At 34.9% G+C, this 21,477-nt stretch overlaps 1 long non-coding RNA gene and 1 pseudogene across 1 annotated transcript in view; one reads left to right on the top strand and one right to left on the bottom strand.

The window, feature by feature from the left end:
* LOC150101670 (uncharacterized) overlaps positions 1–21,477 on the top strand; it is a 126,491-nt gene that overhangs the window by 67,846 nt on the left and 37,168 nt on the right. The gene's annotated exons all lie outside the window — the stretch shown is intronic.
* On the bottom strand, positions 15,273–16,183 carry LOC150101671 (GTP-binding nuclear protein Ran pseudogene; annotated as a pseudogene).

Below are 21,477 nucleotides of genomic sequence, written 5' to 3' on the forward strand. Positions count from 1 at the left end.
AGGTGGTGAGTAAAAAGGGTAAAAAGTAAGTTTTTTGTATGGAGAGTGGTAGGAGAATGGAATGCATTGCCTGAGAGGGTGGTGAATGTGCAGACTGTGTATGATTTTAAGGAGTGGTTTGATATACTTTGTGTTGACTTCCCATGATGAGTCTTGTGACTCAATGAAGGTCAGGAAAATAATAGTAATAATATGCATCTAAAACCACTAGTAACTAATAACGTTGAAATCACTAATGTATTGAATAGAATTTAATGTTATCATTACATAAAAGAATAATGTTATAAATCTCTCTCTCTCCTTCCTTAAAATTAAGTTTATGAATCCCACAGTGGAAAGGTCTTATAAAAATTTGCTTGACTTCTTTTATAAGTAATTATCACCTGTGACTAAACAAGACACAAATGATAACTGATATTAAATAAGCACAATTCAAAATTAGAAATCTTGTGTCTTGAAATTTCAGAAGGCAGTGTAACTTACTGATTTTTAGCCAGTTCACCTGCAGTAAGACACTTCATTTGTCTATATCTCTGTGTATATGCATATAAACTTTTATATTTGGACAAGTAATATTCAGTGACTGTTGATATTAGTTAGTCATATATAAATTTTAGGTGGATACTAATTATATATATATATACATATACACTGTATATTAAAACTAGTCATTACCAACACAATTTAAAAAATTGCATAAAAATATGCATAAATTCACATGCAGGGAATGAACATGATACAAGAAAATTCTTATTGATTAATAATTGTTGATAGTGTGATATCTTTTGTATTAGTCCAAAGATACGAAGGTATTTGAATAGGATACTGCATGGAAATCTATTACATAAAACAAATAATGAAGGATAAGAGGGTGGCTAATGAATGAGTATCAGAGTGTATATGGTGAAGCAGAATCTAGGTCAGTATGAACAGCTTGGGATGTGCTGGGACTGCTGTTTAATTGTACTCATACATTAAATATTTAGAGTAGAGTATCTGTTTTTCTGCTGCACTGGAAGGAAATGGTAAATAAGAGATTCTTTAAGAGGATGTGAATAGGCTTGAAAAAAGCTGACTGTTTACATTGATTGATTGCACATCAAGAGATGGGTGAGTTCTGGGAGAGCAAATACAATGCAGAAATGGACAAAATAGTACAAATAATCACTTGATTGCTAAAATCAAACATGGATAAGAATGTTATTTTCTAATTTTTTTATAAGCCTCTATATGACATTATATGGACACCTGTGCTTACATTTGGTCATCTAAGTTTTATAGAAATGAAGAAGTAGTAATAAGATTCAGATATAATGGGATGCCTGTGGAATGTTCACTGTGACGATACAGAGTTCACTATGTATCCTCACTGTGAGGATACATGGTGAACTGTAAAATTGGGTTGCTAGCAATAAAGAGGGAGTATAATAGAAACAAGTTATCAAAGAAATTTTATACGATAGATGTATATGAAATTTTTCAATAAAAGGCAGGAAAGAGAAAACAGTGGTTCATCAATGAAATTCAATTAGTGTGGTGAGTAAGGACTGAGGACTGCATCTTTTTGCTTGGAGAGTTATGAACAAATAGAATGAATTCTATAAATGAATTTAAGAAGTGATATGATAATATCATGTGAATAATATTTAGTATGAACCTTTTGTGATGAGCTGTACGACTGCATGGAAGTTCCAGAATAATATTAATAATGTGTAGAAATGTATAGGTATTTGTAGTGATAAATAATGTCCACCTACTGTAGTGGGATGAAAATGTGTACTAAAGTTTTGAAAACAACTTGAATAACTCATGTTTGGACTATAGAATTAACTACACAAATGTTGGTGGAGAGAAATAAATTTGAAAATTACCATCTTATGAAGAAAATATTAATTATTAGAGCCAGGGGCACATGGTGATGTTATCCACATAGAAAAATATGAACTCCATGAAAGACACAAGTTTAAGAAGCAATCCATGAAAGAATAAATTATATTTAAAATTCTATCTATTCAGTTAGAATATGCTTATATAAAATATAGAGAAAAAGGCTAGAAAATTGTCCATAAAAATAGTTAACAAAAGTCGTGAAGATTTGGTAAAGCAATAGAAGATATATATATATATATATATATATATATCATTAAGGCAGCAAAATGTTTTGGAGACTACTAGTAAAGCTTAGAAATGGAGAAAAGAATACCACAAAATAAGAAGATAAGGTTATTCTGGATGTCTGGAATAACTATTTTCAAAAACTTTTTTAAATAAGATAATATTATTTAAATACAATAAGAACAATCACAGAAAATATCCAGGATGATAATATCTAGTCAAGAGTACATATCAATTATTAGTGTTGTGTGGGCATTAACATGGAGTCTGAAGACTCATCGTGTGAGGCCCACACCAACTATTCACATTCACACGATACTTATCATGCCTCATCATGAACTTGCTCACCAATAAAGCACTCACAACAGTCTGGTAAATTCATTCCACTCATTTACCACTTTCAAAGTTAAAAGTGTCCCTGACACCTTTATTAAGCACGGTCTTACTCATTTTTCCATGAATTCCCCCCCCCCCTCCAGTCATATAATAAAAAATTGCTCTATGTCAGTCTTATAAAACACTCCTTTAGTAACATACACATTTCTATCATATATCCTCTTTTCTGCCTATCAGTCAACTTATGTAACCCATAAACCCCTCAGCCTCCTCATATGCAGTATTCCACAGACCATCATTTTGGTCACTTGCCAATGAATAAACATTACCTCTAATTTTTGCTAGCCATGTGCACATGGAAAACGTTTCGTGTGCAACTTTCCAGTCTCACACTCAATGTACAATGGCTTGTGCTTACAGTAGGTCACAAACTCTTAATTTGATATTCTTAAAATTGGTGATATCTCTGTTAAAAGATCTTGTAAGTTGCATGTTAAATATTTCTATATGAGCAACCTAAATGTTATTTCTTCAGCTACTTAAATACTGCCCTAGCATACTACCATTTTGTAGGATATCATACATGACCTTGATTAATTTTTACTCTATCCAATTTTTCATCAGCAAAAACTGAATATTTCCCTTCAAATCATTTCCTGTATCTTTAAGTGTAAACTAAATAGCAAGTATACAACCTGTGGCATACTATTCACCTGCCTGCCTTCTTTAGGTAAAAATGCTATGAGAAACCTGAAGTACATAATACTAGCTATGTGGCCAGTAGGAAGAGAAATGATTGTGGAAGAATGACATTGTGGAGTTGTTCAATGAGCACTTTATTGGAGTATTTCATCCTGGAGAAGAAGTTTTAATACTAGAGGGGTAGGGCAGGTTTGAGGTTTAGAGGTGCAAGAGGAGATTGTTTTCCAAATACTGAGTACTCTGGATGTCAGTAAAGCAGTGGAACTGGATGGTATTTTACCACAGGTTTTGAGAGAATGTGCTAAAGAACTGACAGCTCCTTTGATTTGGGTTTTTCAATGAAAGTCTAGCTATGGGAAAGGTACCCAAGGAATGGAAGGAAGGTAAGATAGTGCCATTGCATAAGGGTGGTAGCAGCTGGAAGTGTCTAATTATAGGCCAGTTTATGTGTCATCAGTAGTTAAGGTTTTGGAGAAATTAGTGAGGGACTATATACAGCATTGGGCAGATGAGGGTAATGTTATCTGTGAGAATCAACATAGATTTGTTAAGGGGCGCTCTTATGTAATACGATTGCCTTTTATAATAAAGTGACAAGAGAAGTCGATGAGGGAAAGGCATAGACTGCCATTTTTTTGGATTTTGCAAAGGCATTTGATGGGTGCCACATGATAAGCTGATATTTAAGTTGCAGCACATGGGTTTAGATGTTGAGTTAGTCAACTGGATTCAAGATTGGCTGTCTGATAGGTATCAGAGAGTTGTGTATGGTGGGGCAATATCAACCTTTTATTAGTAATAGTACAGATGTGGCAGTGCCTGCAAGAGGATCTGAATAAACTAGACAGATGGACAAATGAATGGAGTGTCAGTTTAATGCAGCAAAATGTAAAATCTCGAAGTTTGGGATACATCGATGGAAGGCTGCATACTCGATTACAGGAGCTGTACTGGAGGAAGTAGGGGGGAGACGAGATCTGGGGCGTGATGATCGATAGAAAATTGATATTCAGGGGGCATATTGCAAAGGTGGTGAAGGTAACCCAGATGATTGCTTGCTGCAATACTGAGAAGGATGCTGACCTGCAGAGATAGAAGAATTATCATTCTGTTGTATAAGACCATGATCAGATCACACTTAGACTATTGTTCTCAAATTTGGTCCCTCCGCACCCTCTGTGGAGAGGGTGCAGAGGCAGATAACAAAGATGGTTTCAGCTGTACAATGTTAATTATGAGGATCGGCTGAGGGAATGTGGATTGCAGAGTTTGGTGGATAGAAGGAGAGGTAATATGAACACTGTGGAGTTCTTTCATTTGGTGGAGCAGTGGGAAGTAGCAATGACAAGGGGCCATCCCTGGAAAGTATGAAAGGAAGCTGTGAGCAAGAGGTTGAGGAGTGGTTTCTTTGTGTGGAGGGTGGTGGAACCATGGAATGCATTGCCTGATAGTGTATAATAAATTTAGTTTAATCCTTTTTCCAAGCGTGTGCAAACAAAGTTTGCCCCTAAAAGTATCTTCAGGACTGGGGTAAAGTGGTACAACACCGGGCGACTCCTTACAAAGGTGGAGCAAGCTACTAACACTTCTATTTCAGTATCTCAAATAATGCAAAACACATCTCCTTGCGGATATGTATAATGTTATGCATTAAGGGAAGGGCCATTACCCAGACTAGTTTCGACCTTTATTGAGGTAAAAAGGTGGCACACTATTTGGCAACTCCTATAGGAGGAGATGACCTTGCTAATGCTTCTCCCTTGGTATCTCCACTTGGGCCTGGCTCCCACCAAAGAGACCGCAATAAAGGTTGAAACTAGTCTGGGTAGTGGCCCTTCCCTTAATGCATAACATTATACATATCTGCAAGAAGATGTGTTTTGCATTATGGGAGATACTGAGATAGAAGTGTTGGTAGCTTGCTCCACCTTTGCAAGGATTGCCCGGTGTTGTACCACTTTACCCCAGTCTTGAAGATACTTTCAGGCGCAAACTTTGTTTGCACACACTTGGATAAAGGATTAAACTAAATTTATTATAGTCTGACCAAGTGAAAAATAAACTTTCAACTTCAAAATGCCTGATAGTGATGAGAGCAAGAATGGTCAATGAGTTCAAGGAGTGATATGATAGACTTTGTGTTTCCTAGGAAGGACCTCCTATGATGAGTCTCTTGACTCCATGAAGGCTTGAATAATAATAATAATAATAATAATAATAATAATATTCAACCTGAAATACAGTGGTATAAAATTTGACAGAAGCTACATCTAAAGACAGTAACAAGGTTGAATCCCTGATGACTGGAGTTGAGCTATCATATACCCATTTATAATAAGGGAAATAAAATGGGGGTGCTTAAGGGTCAAAGCTGTATAACTGAGAGGAGACCTCCACATAGCCTTTAAAGGAATGTGGAGAACCGACCAGGGCTTCTGACCTAATGTCCAATCCTCACCTTCTCGTGGTGCACCCTGTTGGGTATCTACTTTGATAGTGAACGAATGAGGATGGGCTGGCAATTTGGGATTTAGCCGGCCAAATTGTATTCTTATTGGTTAAACCAAAATAAAAAATGATGGTACAACATGACAAAATTTCATGCCGGCTGGGGCGTCGCCCGGTTAAACAAGGCCCCCCCGTTGTTTTCGCCAGAGAACCAGGACGAACAGCGAAAAGTCAGCTACTGGAACAAATCTGAAAACAAACCCCGACTCAACATCACCAGAGTTAAAGATCGGTACTATCAATGTAAGAAGCCTGAATGGCAAAGAAATGGAGCTAGCTGAGGAATTAGATAAGTAATAGATCGACATAATAGAGGTCACTGAAACAAAAAAGACCAAAACTGGTGAGATCTTTCTGAGCAATAAATACAAAATGTTATATTCAGGCAATGACAATCAAGAAAAGGAGTAGCCATAATATTCAACACAAAATACGAGGCTAATCTTCTTGAATGGCAGTCAGTCTCAAGTAGAGTAATGTGGGCAAATATGAGAATGGGGAACTGGACAATGAGACTTATTTGTGCCTATGGTCCCACAGAAGGTTCTACTAAGGTAGAAGTGGAGGAATTTTTTGAGGCTTTAGAAAAAGCAACTGACACAATGAAAAATGAAAAGTTGGTCCTTGTTGGGGATCTAAATAGCAGAGTAGGAAATGATTGTGAGACATACAAAAATATTTTGGGAAAATTTGAAGAAAAGAGCAAAGCTAATAATAATTTCAAATATCTGTTGGATTTCTGCTCAGGACATGGACTGGTTATTACTAACACCATGTTCCAACATAAAAATGTGCACAAATTCACATGGAGAGAAGAGGCTAGGAATAAGAAAAGTCTCATTGACTATGTTATTGTTGATAGTGATGTTTTCTCCCTGGTGCAGGACACCAGAGTGTACAGAGGATTTGAAATTGGAAGTGATCACTATTTAGTCTTGAGCAGGATAAAACTGAATTTCATATTGAAAAGAATAACATATAAGAAAGTTTTAAAGCGAATAAAAGTTGAGCAGCTCTCAGATCTGAAATCTAGACTAAAATTATTATTATTATTATTATTATTATTATTATTCAGGCCTCCAAGGAGTCAAAAGACTCGTCGAGGGAGGTCCTTCCTAAGACATAAAGTCTGTCAAGACTCACTGAGGGGAGGTCCCCCCCTGAGAAACACAAAGTCCATCATACCACTCTTTAAACTCACTGACCATTCTCGCTCCCACCACTCCATCAGGCAATGCATTCCACGGCACAAATACACAAAGATTATTGAAGAAAAAATGAAAGAGTTTGAGAACAGGAATCAAACCTTGGAGATTCAGTGGCAAACTCTGAAGAAAACATTGATTGATTCTGCCATAGAAGCATGTGGTTAGGTTGTGTGCAAGGATAAAAAAATCAGAACTCCCTGGTGGACACAGGAAGTTAAAGAGGCAGTGAAGGAAAAGAAGAAAGCATATCAAAGTTCCTGGCAAATAAGTCAGCTTGTGCTCTTAGAGAATATAGAAACAAATGCAAGAATGCTAAACACTGTGTAAAACTAGCTAAATAAAAGTCATGGGAGGACTTTGGCAAGAATATAGAAAATAAATATCAAGAAGATGGCAAAATATTCTGGAGGTTGTTGAAGAAGCTTAAGAATGGAGGAAAGAGTGCTGTAAAAGGAATTAGAGATGATAAAGGTGACATGAAAATGGGAGAAAAAGATATCCTTGAAGTATGGAGTAATTACTTTGAAAAACTGCTAAATGAAACAAGCAGTGATGACAGCACAGTGGTAAAAAACACTGACCAGGCATGCAGTCAGGAATACATATCCATACTTGAAGTAGAAAAAGCCATCAAAGGCTTGAAATGTGGAAAGGTAGCAGGAGTAGATGATATTCGACCAGAAATGCTGGAGTATGGTGGTATAAAAGTCTTACAGTGGCTGCACTGCATAGTTCAGAATGCCTGGACAGAGGGACGAATTCCCGATGATTGGAGTAGAGCTCTCATAGTACCCATTTATAAAAAGGGAAATAAAACTGAATGTGAGAATTACAGAGGTATTTCCCTACTGAGTGTTCCTGCTAAGATATATGGTAGTATACTTGAGAAACGGTTGAGAAGAATTGTGGAAGAAAAGCTTGGTGAAGAACAAGTTGAATTCAGGTCAAATAGAGGTTATCGGGATCAGATCTTCATTTTACAACAAATAGTGGAGAAATCATGGGAATATAACAAAGATTTGTATTTAAGTTTTGTCGATTTGGAAAAGGAATGACAAGTTGCCAAGAGAGAAACTATTCAATATGCTGCAGTTATATGGTGTCAATGGGAAATTATATCAAGCAATACTTAGTCTTTATTTGAGTTGTAAGTCAGCAGTTAGAATTGAAGGAAGTACAGGAAGATGGTTTAATGTTAAATCTGGTGTGAGACAAGGATGTACATTATCCCCTCTGTTATTCATTATCTATATGGATCACATTATGAAGGAAAGTGGTATTAAACATGATATCAAAATTGGAGATGTTAATGTCAGCTCTTTGCTTTATGCGGATGATGTTATACTTCTAAATAAATCCGTTACAAGTCTGCAAGATTCTCTGACTAAATTGAGTAGCTGTTGTAATAGATATGGTATGAAGGTAAGCAATAAAAAGACAAAAACAATGAAAATAGGCAGAATCATTGAAAATGTCAACTGTGTTGTGAATGGAGAACCTGTGGAACAAGTAAAACATTTCAGCTATATAGGCACGATTTTTAGTGAGGATGGTAAATTAAATATAGAAATAGACAACAGAATCAGCAAAGCTGGTATGGTGGGAAGTCAATTGAATAAATTCATATGGAATAAGAGAGAAATTAGTCGGAACACTAAATTATCTGTATACAAGACAGTGTTCAAACCAGTTTTAACTTATGGATCTGAGAGCTGGGTCAGAAGTAAAACACTTGACCAAAGACTAGAGACCACAGATATGAGAGTCCTTAGAAAAATTATAGGCATGAACAGATGGCATCAATGGCAGTATCATATTAAAAACGAGGATATTAGGAAAGAACTTGACATTGTCTGCATCCAGGAATGTGTTAGCAGAGCTAATCTCAGGTGGTATGGTCACTTAAACAGAATGGGCGAGGAAAGATTAGCAAAACAAGTGTTCTCTGCCAGGTTAACAGCAAAACGACCCAGAGGAAGACCAATATATAAGTGGATTGATACGGTACAAAGTGCTTTAGATGATAGAAATATAAGATCTGATAATGTTGAAGTCTTGACAAGTAACAGACTGATTTGGAGGAGAATTGTAGATAGGAAATTAATAATGATGTAATTTTTTTCATGTAGTACTATCATATCCTGTACACCCCTTGAGGGTACATGGCAGGAATTTGATGATGATGAAATAAAATAATATGAGAATTATAGAAGAATATCCTTATCCTTATTGAGTACATTAAAATGATTTATGTAAGCATACTTCAGAAAATGCTAAAGAAAATCAAAGGAAGAATTTGTTGAACAAGTTGAATTCAACCAAAGAGGGGATTAATTTGTATCTTGTAACACATAGTTGAAATCATGAGAATATGATACAGATCTCTATTTAAGCATTGTTGATCTTGAAAAATGTATGATAAAGAACTTCTGAAAGCACTAATAAATCTACATGGTGTAAATGGATCATTACACCTAATAGTGCAAAGCTTATAAGTTGCAAATTGGCAGCTTAAATTGAAAATTGCAAAAACAAGGTGGTTTGATGTGAAATCACATGCAAGTCAGGATTTTATAATATCTCCTGTTATTTATAATTATGTTATTAGTCACATTATTAAGAAAAGTGATATTCTGTACTTAGTGCATATAACATCCCCTTACATAAATTTGCTATAATTCTTAGCCTTTTAGCTAAATTAAATATTTGCTGTTGCAAACTTGGTATCAGTGTCAGCAGTAAAAATACTAAAACATGCAAATAGGCACAATAAACAACTACATTCTCAATAGTGAACCTAGAACAGATTTCATTTTAGCTATTTAGAAATGATTTTTATTATAAGGCTGGCAGGCTGGCATTTGTAGAGTTGATTGAATAAATTTAGCATTAGTGTTATTTCTAGACCTTGACAGAGTCAGAAGACTCACTGCAGAAGGCTAGGCTCTCAGATCACAATATCTTGAAAATATTCAGAGTTGGAGCATTCACCACCTACTCTTAACACATTTCACTCTTTCACTATTTGCCATGGAAAAAAGTCTCATTTTCACTTCTTATTGATGGAACTTGTACAAACCTCTGCAGGCTCAGTTAGTATAGCCCCTCATTTGGAAAAACCTGGGTTCAATTCCCATCCAAGATGCGAGGAACCTTTATCCGGTCTGTTTTGACCGGATAAAGGTTCATCTCCCCAGAACAGGCAAACCGGCCCTGTGAACACACGCATCTACAGACATAAAAAAGTGCCCTCCCCCTCCCTTCCAATGCCAGACTCTGCAATGAGCCAGTTGGGGTTTCCTGCAGTCACATAATCTTAGCAGACCCTGCACCAAGCAGGATAAAAGCACTATAAAGAAAAAGAAAATTCATGGGACTTGTACAGTTTCCAGTAATGAGATGACCTTGACCTCTTCCACCATATTACCCTATTCCTGCTACCAAATTTACATTGAACAAGAAAGGAATCAGAAAAAGAAAAAAAAAAAAAAAAACCAGGCAAGCAGTATTTAGTGTTCAGTCAGTTTTTCATATATGCAAATAGTGATATCACTTTCAGAACTGTATTACATATACAGGGGTGTAGTCCTCTACCTTGGAAACAAAAATCCAGAGCAAAGTGTGGCATTTATTATTATTATTATTATATTAATTTTAATTATATTATTATATATTTCAATTAACATTATATATTAGATAATATAATAATAGCGGTAAGCTGCTATTTTTTGACTGAAAGCTGGAACTGCATTATAAGTCTTATTATTATAATTCTTATAATTTATTATAATGAATTTAAAAATTTTGATAGTTTTAAAAAAGTACCAGGGCGTTGTCTTGGCCCAACTACACCCCTGTACCTATATGGATGTCAGGGGGAAAAAAAACATTATTACTATTATTCAAGAATGTGAGTAGAATTAATCTAATATGGTGTAATCAATTACATGGAGGGTAAAAGATTAGCACGACAAGTATCTAAAAAACAAAGTGGCAGGAAAAAATGACCCAGAGAAGATGAGATATATAGATTAGTTGATCACTTAGGACAGTCTGAGTAAATAAAGCTGATCTAGATACCTGATAAATAATAGAACAATTTGGAAGAAAGTTGTTAAGAAACTAGTCATGAAACGTTAATTATATTAGACTGTTGTGGTACATCTTTGAGGGATTTCAGAATCTATAGCACATTAATGACATGAGCAAGAGCTTTAAAAGAGAGAAGGCACCTGCTGATTTTTGTTGAAAAGCTGAACGTTGTCATACTTAGTGAGTTGGGGAAGAAAGTTGCAACAAAAGTGAATGGGACTGTGAATGGATGACAAACAGCTTCTTATATCTTTATAACCTTAGAGAAAAAGGGAGGAATAGAAGTTAGTTGAGGAAAACAGTACCCATGAAAAGGAATAAAAGAGAATGTTTGTGAGAAAGTAGTTGGAGTGAATCTATCAGTTATCAGCCATACATAAGTGGTAGATAATTTAATTGTCTGTTGCAATACTACTGCCTTGCTTACTGGAGGCCTGAAGTGAATGCCGTTTGGTTCTTCAAACAGGGTCTCTGGTTTCTGTTCCATACCTCTTCTTTTTTACATATAGTGTGGGTGATATCTCACATGGGCATGACCAATACTATAATTAATGAGGAAGTAAGCAACTCCTCCATCTGAGGTCCAGTAGTTTTGTAGGCCAGGTGTACATGGGACTGAAGCTAATAGTAATGTAACTGGAGAGTTTGCAGTCAGCTAGCTAACAATCCTGCTTTTGTTTATTCTGCTAGATCATGCCTGGAGGAAGCTGAATATAGCAGTATGCAGGAGGCACTGTTGAGGACATGCATGGATAGGACTATCTAACAATCCTGTTTCTGTTTATTTTGTTAGATCATGCTTGGAGAAAGTCTGAATATGGGGCACTGCATACCTGCTGTATATAACTAACTTTTTGACAACAGCTATGAAAGAGACTGTTAAAAATACAGAAGAACATCCAAAATACAACCAAAAAATCATAAATTCCATAAAGAAAATACTTCTTTATAGAATTCCTGACCTACTATTTTTCAGAGAACCTCAACTGGAAGCCTCAAGAACTATCCACCCAGCTATCCAAACTATATTTTACATAGTTCCATTAAAAAAAAAAAAGGCTAGAAAATTAGAATTTCCTCATTATGATCTACTCTAGCTTAAAATTTTCTAGATGTAAATTTGTTGCATTCATTTGCTGTCTTTATCACTCTCCAAATTCTGATAATCACTTTTAACCTCTTTGAAAACTGAAAGAAACCATTAATCAGTTTGTTCTCTTTAGTTTGTTTGTAGCTATCAAGTGCACAAATATTGAGGCTTATTCTCCTTGTTAACTTCATTGTCTGTAACTAAAACTAGGTTCCTTTCTCTAACTCCACTGATCAAGTTGGAAGAGATGCTAAATTATTTGCTGTTCACAATGAATAAACACAACCAGATAATATTCATCACCATCAGAGTAGAGAGAGAGAAGGTATGCTATTCATTCAGTAAACAGTGGGGTTTAATTCTGCTGTAGCATTGATGGTTTTAAGTCATCAGGTGATGGATAATTTTGGTTGCCTGGTATAGGACCACCACCTTGCTTCCTGAGAAGCCTGAAATGGCTTGAAAAAAAAGTTTCATGTTTGGTCTGTAAAGCAGAATTTACAAATCTAACTTTGTGGAATTTACCTAAACTACTTCCATTATCCTTAACCAGCTTTCTTTCCTTCCAAATATACTACAAATACAGATATCATCCCTCCTCTCAGAAACTCAGATCCTAACATTGTTCATGTTTCCTTTTCTATGGAATGGCCTTTAAAAGTTCAGCCATTCTCATGTCATTTGGCACCACAATGATACAAAATAGGATGACTTCCATGATTTCTACAGTGGCTTTCTCTGGTAATTACTGTTTGTTCTTTCCTAATTCAAATTTGCTCTGACAAAATAACTAAAATAATCCTTGCTAGAATATGGAACTTGATCAACATTCCATCCAAAACTCCTGATCACTATCCAGGTTTGGTTCTCCAAGTATACCAAAATAGTCCAAGATAAAAATTCAGCATATCCCATATGACTCGAGTCAAAAAACCTCCACCTTTTTGCAATCAGCTTGCAACATTCATTAAGGGGTGGAGGGATCCCTCCAAATGCATGGACATGTAGAGTTAGCTGAGCATATATTTATTTGACACATATATTAGACTAATGTCTTAGTGCTTCAGCTGACTTGCAATAATTCTATACGCTAGACCAAACTATAATTCCATTCGGACTGACCATGTGCACATAAAATGCAAAACTTGCTTTTTGTATATAACCAATAAGTCTAGTTGCAGCTGTTGCTGTGTTTGTCCTCCCAATCTCAACTTCTAAATTCTTATTGTCATTAGGCCTTCTTGGGTTCATGGATTCATCACAAGTATTTCCAGAGTTCAGCAATTACCCTGAGACACACACACACACACATAGAGAGTGTGTGTGTGTGTGTGTGTATATATATATATATATATATATATATTCTTACTGCAATAATTATTATTTATATTTAACTGGTGTTTCAAGATGTGTGTTCTAGTAGTAATTCATGGTATTTACTGCCTGTTTAACATATATATATATATATATATATATATATATACATATACATACCTGTGTGTGTGTGTTTCCACTCCTGTGGTATACAAATTGCATTTAAAATCTGTGTTCTGGAATTAACACCCATCCTATTTTGAGATACAGGTAAACTATCAATCCCATTGTCTTCAATGCAGCCCTCTTGAAGACAATGGAAGAAAGTTATCAACATTCAAGTTCTTTGCTTGCCATCAAGTCCACTAGTTAATTGGCAATTACCACATATATTAGTATGGATTTTGTCACACTCATTCCACAGCAGATCTACTAGCCAACCTTACCTGCCTTTGGACACAAATCATAACAAGATTTGGAGAAAATCGTTCATTTGGATCTGGAAGGGAGACCTTCTAACGAGATTACCATCTCCTGGTCACCAGTTTCCTCTCTTTGGAATTGTTCTGTGATTGTAATGTTATTGTAGTTTTATTTTGCATTGATAGAACTCTTTGCTTTTACCCCCCATTCTTCCTCCTATATATTAATGACTTCCTCTTAGTAACCTCAAATCCTATACATAGTCTGCTGATGGCAGTACACCTTATTCCTTTTCTTTATTTGGCACTCCTGTTTCCATTACTAGTTTTCTAAACTTTTCAGCACTATCAAAATCCATAAGAAAGATCTTACTTCATTTCTCCTTACTTTTGATAACCTTTATATCTCCAGCAAAGATCACATATCTCTTCTTGGGTTAACTTTCACACCTATCCTTTTCTGGAACATCATATCCATAGTCTCCTCAGCTTCCGACGAAGTTGATCTCCTCTTTCATTCAAGACTACGTTTTGCCTGCATGATTCCTAACACAATATAAATGCCAAATATCCTCGACCTTAGAATACTGTTCTTACATTTGGAATGGCCACCTAAAATTCTAGATGCTATCCAGAAGAGGGTAGTATGCTTAGTGACCAGATGCACAGTATTATGCTGTATTGTACAGCATTTAAAATATTTTATTCACCTTAAGAGAAAGAGTAAACTACAAGCATACATTAGTTGTTTATTCTGAGGAACTTTTTCGTGTAAAATTATTTTTTGATTATATGCCAAACTTTTATGTTAAAGTTCGACAAAATTATAATCAATGTAATCTAAATTTATGTAATACCAACGTTTTGTTTTGTTTTGTTTTTACTACTATAATTTACATAATGTATGTTTAATGCATGTAATTTGTATTCTTTTTTGTAAAAATTACCTATTTTTACTGTGCAATTCACAACTATTTGTAACAAATTGTAATTGGGCTAATAAACGTTATTATTATTAGTGACACCTCCAAGGAGGCTGAAGACTCATCACGGGAGAACACCTACTGTACAACTTTTCGTCTCCACTACTACACAGAACCTATACTACCAATCACCTACATCAACGCCATCTACTGCCCACAATCACCATCACCACCGCTAGAATTTTTTTTTTGTCTGTAAATTGCATGTGTTCTGAAAGGCCAATTTGTCTGTATGCGGATGAAAAACATGAGTTTCCGGGAGAAAAACCCTGCTACCACCGTATGAGATTGGCTAACTTACCTTCAATTGAAAAAGTCCATATAAAGATTCCTCCCGTCATGATGAGAATTGAACTTAGGCCTTTTCCAATCGAAGGGTGCAACATACCGTCGTTCTTCCAATCGCACTACTTTTTTTTTTTTTAATGTACATTTATGTTTTATGATAATGCAAAAGAAAAAAGTCTGCCGTACAAAATCAGTGAAGAGCAATTGGGCAACTTTAAAGATCATCTTCATCTGGAAGAGATATGTTCTGAGCTTCCTTCATATCATTTTCCAGTTTTGCCTGCCATTCTGGATCCATTGTAACTTCAGGAGGTACTAAAGCAGGCATTGCTACAAACTCTAAGTTAGGATCACCTATTAATTTTCTGGCCAGCCATAAGAAAGGCTTTTCAAAATTGTAGTTGTTCTTGGCACTAATATCATAGTACTGCAAATTTTTTTTCCTGTGAAAAACAATAGACTTTGCTTTGACTTTTTTGTCTTTGATATCAACCTTATTTCCACATAACACAATGGGTATATTTTCACATACTCTAACTAAATCTCTATGCCAGTTTGGAACATTTTTGTATGTTACTCGTGATGTCACATCAAACATGATAATTGCACATTGGCCCTGAATATAATACCCATCTCTAAGACCTCCAAATTTTTCTTGACCTGCTGTATCCTAGACATTAAACCTAATTGGTCCACGATTTGTGTGAAACACTAGAGGATACACCTCAACACCCAAGGTTGCTACATACTTTTTTTCAAACTCTCCTGTTAAATGTCTTTTAACAAATGTAGTCTTTCCTGTCCCACCATCTCAATTGTGCTACGGAGCCGCTTATCATAAAACAGAGTTTAAATATGATATCTGTTGCTTTTAAATTTCATTCATAAAATAAACAGTTACGTGTGACAGCAAAAGCTGTATTATCCCTTTTTTTTTAATAATAAAGGTAATTTAAGTTATTGCTGGTTTGAGGTCTTTCAGTACCTCACTCATGTAGATACAAAATCGATTGTGGAGCAAAGAAAACCACGAAACTATATATATCGACCATGGTTATAGTAATGGTAATTTAAAGAATGATATTTTGTTGTATGTTTCAAAATCAAAGTTTTACCTGTAGACATAGTATTACAATTGATTGTTGTTTATGATATCATAGATCCCAGGTATTCGCAGAAATGATACTTTATTATATCTTTTTTTATATGTTTAAAAATTGGAAAGTTTATAATTATTTTAAAATATTTAATTATTTTTTAATAATCAGGTTTAAACCATGTCAGTAAAAAGAAAATGAAGGGATTGCAAACTGACAGATAATTTGAAAAAAGAGTATCTGTTTATTAAGGAGTATGAACAGGAGGGATATGTTTCATGTACAATCTGTTTGGAAAAATTTTCTGTGACCTCTGGAAGAAAGCGAGATATCACAACATATTTAGCTTCTGATAAGCATAAGAAAGCTCTACAGGTAGCTTCTTCATCTGTAAAGATGACCCATTTTCACCGTCAAACTGAATTTGGGATGAAAGAAAGAGAATTAGTGATTGCAGCGGCTGTGTTAGCTTTCCATACCATTTATCACAATCGAACTTTTGGATCCATGGACTGTACATCCAAATTGATCTGCAAATTATTTGACAGCAAATTCACATGTGCAAGGACAAAAGCAGAAGCAATCATCAAGAATGTATTAGCACCGCATGCATTGAAAGGGCTTGGTAAGGGATTATAAAATATAAACTTTATATCTGTTTTTTTTTTTTTTTTTTTTTTTTTTTTGATGCATCAACCCATAAAGATGTAAAACGTTTTCCTACTATCATTCGTTATTTTGATTCAAAAAGTGGTGTGAAGAATAAGATTATTGATTTTTGTGTTCCTACCTGGGGAAACTGCAGAGCTTATCAGCAATTCTATCTTAACCTGTTCTTGAAAAAAACTATTTATCTGAGAATGTTGTTGCATATTGTGCTGATAATGCAAATACCAATTTTGATGGTGTAGCTAGAAAGGGTATTAATAATGCCTTCGCTATATTGAACAGAAGTTTAGAGCAAAATATTATTGGAGTAGGTTGTGCAGCTCATATAGTTCACAATGCCATTCAAACTGCTGCTGATCTTTTACCACTAGACATAGTCTATTGTAACATTTTTACATTTACACTGTCAGACTCTTTGAAAGAACTCTATGAAGAAGCAGAAGTTGAATATCACAAAATACTAGGCTACGGTGAAACTAGATGGCTAGCTTTAATGTCTGTGATTGAGAGGATTCTGAAATTATATAGTCCATGGAAGTCATATTTCTTATCCCTTGATAAGTGTCCACGAATAATTGAACTCTTTTTCAATGATAATACCTCTCGGTTATGGTTAACATTTTTTCATAGTCAGGCATCAGTCTTTGGGGTAGTAAGAAACATTGAAGGAAATGATTGTACAATAATGGAAGTCTCAGAGGAATTTGATATGCTAAAAGCAAAATACAGAGAACGTCTCGAATCAAACTATATTCCTATTTGCATAAGAAGAGATTTAAGAATTTTAGAAGATGATGGAAGCATTAAAAAAAATGTTTATTTCTCATGTTAAAACTTTTTACAGTAACTGTTTGGAATATTTCGACATGTAGTCATCCCAGTTCCTGGAAATTGAGACATTTAAATAGGTGAACCTTAAAAATAGGATATTATGCATGATTTTGAGGCATCGTTGGTGTACAATATATAAATTTTAATTTTGGAAAAAATCATGGAATATATGAAAATATAATATGGTTGATTCCTGTGAAGATTTCATGGGTGAAATATCAGAGGATGATGAATTATTGAAAAGAATTCATTCTTCCGAAAAATATGTTTAAATTGTTAATTTGGCGAGTTTTAATAGATATTCATTGTACAAGATAAGTTTTGTGTGATATTTACTTTTGCATATATTATTAAGAATTTAATTAAAAGTTGCTTTTAATAAATATTAATTCATTGTATAATATAAAATAAGTTTTTTTGGGATATTTACTTTTGCATCCATTATTGAGAATTTAAATAAAAGTTTCTTGATAGTTTATCAGTAACAATATTATTAATTAGTAATAATAACAAGAAAGAAAGCAGAATATTTTATTGAAAAGGCAGTTTCTGTTGGGATAAAAAGAAATACAGCAATTTTAGAATATACGCCTGGAGGGAAGGCAAACCTGCAAAGCAGGAAACAAAAGTTATGCAACCAGTGGAACGTGTCCAGCATTGGTCCTTGGATAATCAGGTCACTATACAGTATGCGTAACATATAACCCATTCTCACAGACCTCCGTTCACTCATATTCTCATATATGCATACAGATCTCCCTGCTCATATTCTCAAAAGTCATCCATTTTTCTGTTGAACATCTAAAAAAATACAAAACAGCTGCCAGGCAGCATTCATACACTGTTAAAACTTACTGACCAAACTTTACATCCACCCATTTCACTCCATCTACCTTTGTTCTTTGGAACAGCCTTTCTCATACAATTTTCCCCAAGGGCTATGACCTTCAGCTATTCAAGAAACATACGAACCCTGCATATAGTGTGTCGGGGCACCCCTCTAGATGTAAACGTGTAGTCGAGGATGATAGTTTTTGTTTTACGATGGACCCAACTTTCGTTTCTCGTCAAGAATGTTGTGAATCAAAACATTGTCTGTCCTTTGGTGACGTTGAAGCAACTGGCGACAGACTTCTTTCGTCTATTTTATTTCGCTGTATTCAGCAGCCAACGCACACTTTATTGTAGTTCAGTTCTGTAACGATTTGGTTGACTCGTGCTAATCCAGTGTTCAATTTCGGTGCTAGCGACTTCTTTATTCGCCAGATTTCTCTGAACTCCTCAGCTTTCTTCATCCGTTTCAGTTTCTGGCTATCCACTTCGTATTCGACTATTAATGTCAATTGTGCCATCGCTGTCTCTTGTCGTTCATGCCCAACGATGTGCGAAACTAACATTCCGGTTGCTTAACCTTAAAAATCTTTTAACCGGCGGTAAATTTCAATGCCACTCATATTTCGTGCATCAAAAATTCAAATACTGCATACTGCTTTACACGCTTTGTTAAAAATTGTAAGACTCATTCCATTGTGCACACGATAACACGAGAAATACAACTTGGATCGTATACATTACTCTTTGCTATACTAAACTAGCGGAGAGATGAAGGAACGAAACAAATCATTTAAACTCTAAGTGCCTTTTGCACGCACAAGCGTTACTTTTGGAATATCCCGTCGATTTAATTATATTCTTATTTCGAAAGAGATTGATTTGTTGTTGCCTTAGATTAAATTTATATTTTTCATATCCATATATATATATATATATAGAATGCCTATATACCTTCTGCTATTCCTTTATTCGTGATCTATATTTTTTCTGTTTCTTTCTCTTGAAACCTAAAAATATGAACCATACAAATATAGGAAACCTTATTACAGCAACATTTTTGCAATACTTTTTTGCCACGTGCGCTTCAAATTTTCCTGCTCTTATCTTACGCGGAGATTGTGAGGCCTTTTGCTATTACGACTGGCTTTTGAAGTCTGACACACTTAGATATATTCATTCTGGATTGTTGGTATATCGTCTATTGGAGGATTATGCTTTGATATCTGTCTGTAATAAGTTGTGTTTCCTTGCATTGATCTGAATACTTATAGTTCAGAGAAAATACTACTCTTTTGGATTCACGGCGAAATCAAGTTTTGATCCTGGCTAGTATTTTTTAATGAGAATGATATTAATATCATATGTGTAATAATAGTTTCATTCGTCCAAACGAACAGACGTAATGTTTCCATGGTAACAGTAAGTTCTGCTTGCTTCTTGTACATGACGTAAGCAGGAGTAGCTGATGGTAAAATGTTTGCACTACATCCAAATCTTTTACGTTAGGATCTATTTTTATTTCAAGCAATTCTTTTAAACCGAAGAAATTAAAATAATAAATAAATAAATAAACATAAGGAAGAAAGCAATGAAACAGTTTTAACTCTGCACGTGTCAAAGCTACCGGTGGTATATATTTTTTTTATATTACTCCCCTCTCCATCACGAAAGGTTGCAAACCAATGGGTAGGATATGGATTTTTTCTTATTTTATAAATTTTATTTAATTTTTACATAGACAGGAAAACCTGCTCTAGAGACTAAATATTAAATTTTTTTTTTTAAGCCACTTCAGACCTCTAAGCAGGACGGCAGTGATAACTAGTATTTTCAGGTGATGAAATTCATCTCACACCTGAGTCACAAATATCCCTGAATCCCTGCGAGATTCGAACCTGCACCCGGTTGGTGGAAGAGCGGGTATATTAACCATTAGGCCAACCAGATTAGCATAACATCAGTTTTTACAAGGAAAGAAAATAATAATAAAAATTCTTTTCAAAAATGTAAAAGAAAAATTCGGATTAAATAATTTTATATTATAGTTTTCATTAATTTCGATAATATCATAAACTATTTACAAAATCGTTTTTATTTAATTTGAATTTTCCTTCGTCTTTCCTCTTAAAAAAAATCAAGTTATACAATATATATTATACAGTGGCTTTTCTCTAAACTGTAACTTCTGTAAATCTCTTCACCTTTCGGCATGTCAGAAGCTACAAATTAAAATATAACTAGTGGGTCATTATAAATACATACTGTAATAAATACGTCAATATTTTTAAAGAAAGAAAATTTTCATTTGCTCTCTTTATTACTGGGAGATCGCTTATAGCTACAAGTCGTTGTCACCGACACGTGTTTTCATCGGTTTGTGGTAACGTGTTGTCATGAATTGCTGTCGTCATAGTGACGTCAGCTAGAGGTAGTTGTCCCGCGCTGACTATTATTAATGGATGTTTGTATCAGGAGATTTCAAGCAGAAAGGTGTCACTTAATTCAGTGTGGGATAGAAAATTAAAAAAACAATAGCGGGAAAAACTTTTATTCGCACGTGTCACAGCGATGCGATGTGACGTAAGGTTTTTTTAATGCCTTTTGAAGCTATTTAATATTGCCATTGTGTACAATTCTGTAATTCCTCGTGGACTGTTGTTAGAACAATCGTTTGGTACTAGATATATATATAGCGTCCTTTAGCAAAGATGATAATTAGTATCTAATTATTTTACTCAATCATACTCTTAGCTGCTGTTTTGCATTTAATCTTCCTATTTTAGAACTACACGCATGTCTAATTGATTATCAGGTATCTGCGACGCAGATAACGCTGAGTCTAACCCGTTCAAGATTACCATACTTACACCTGGGTTGAACGAAGAACAACTATAACTGTCGACTTCTTTAAATTGGGTTATTGAAAATACAGAAGAGTCTGTTTCTCTCCATCATTTAAAGGGCGCGTCTAAATCCAAAACAGTACAG

This window comes from Typopeltis vanoorti, chromosome 11, assembly GCF_054136105.1.
Source record: "Typopeltis vanoorti isolate ZY-2024b chromosome 11, IOZ_Tvanoo_1.0, whole genome shotgun sequence".
Lineage (NCBI taxonomy): Eukaryota > Metazoa > Arthropoda > Arachnida > Uropygi > Thelyphonidae > Typopeltis > Typopeltis vanoorti.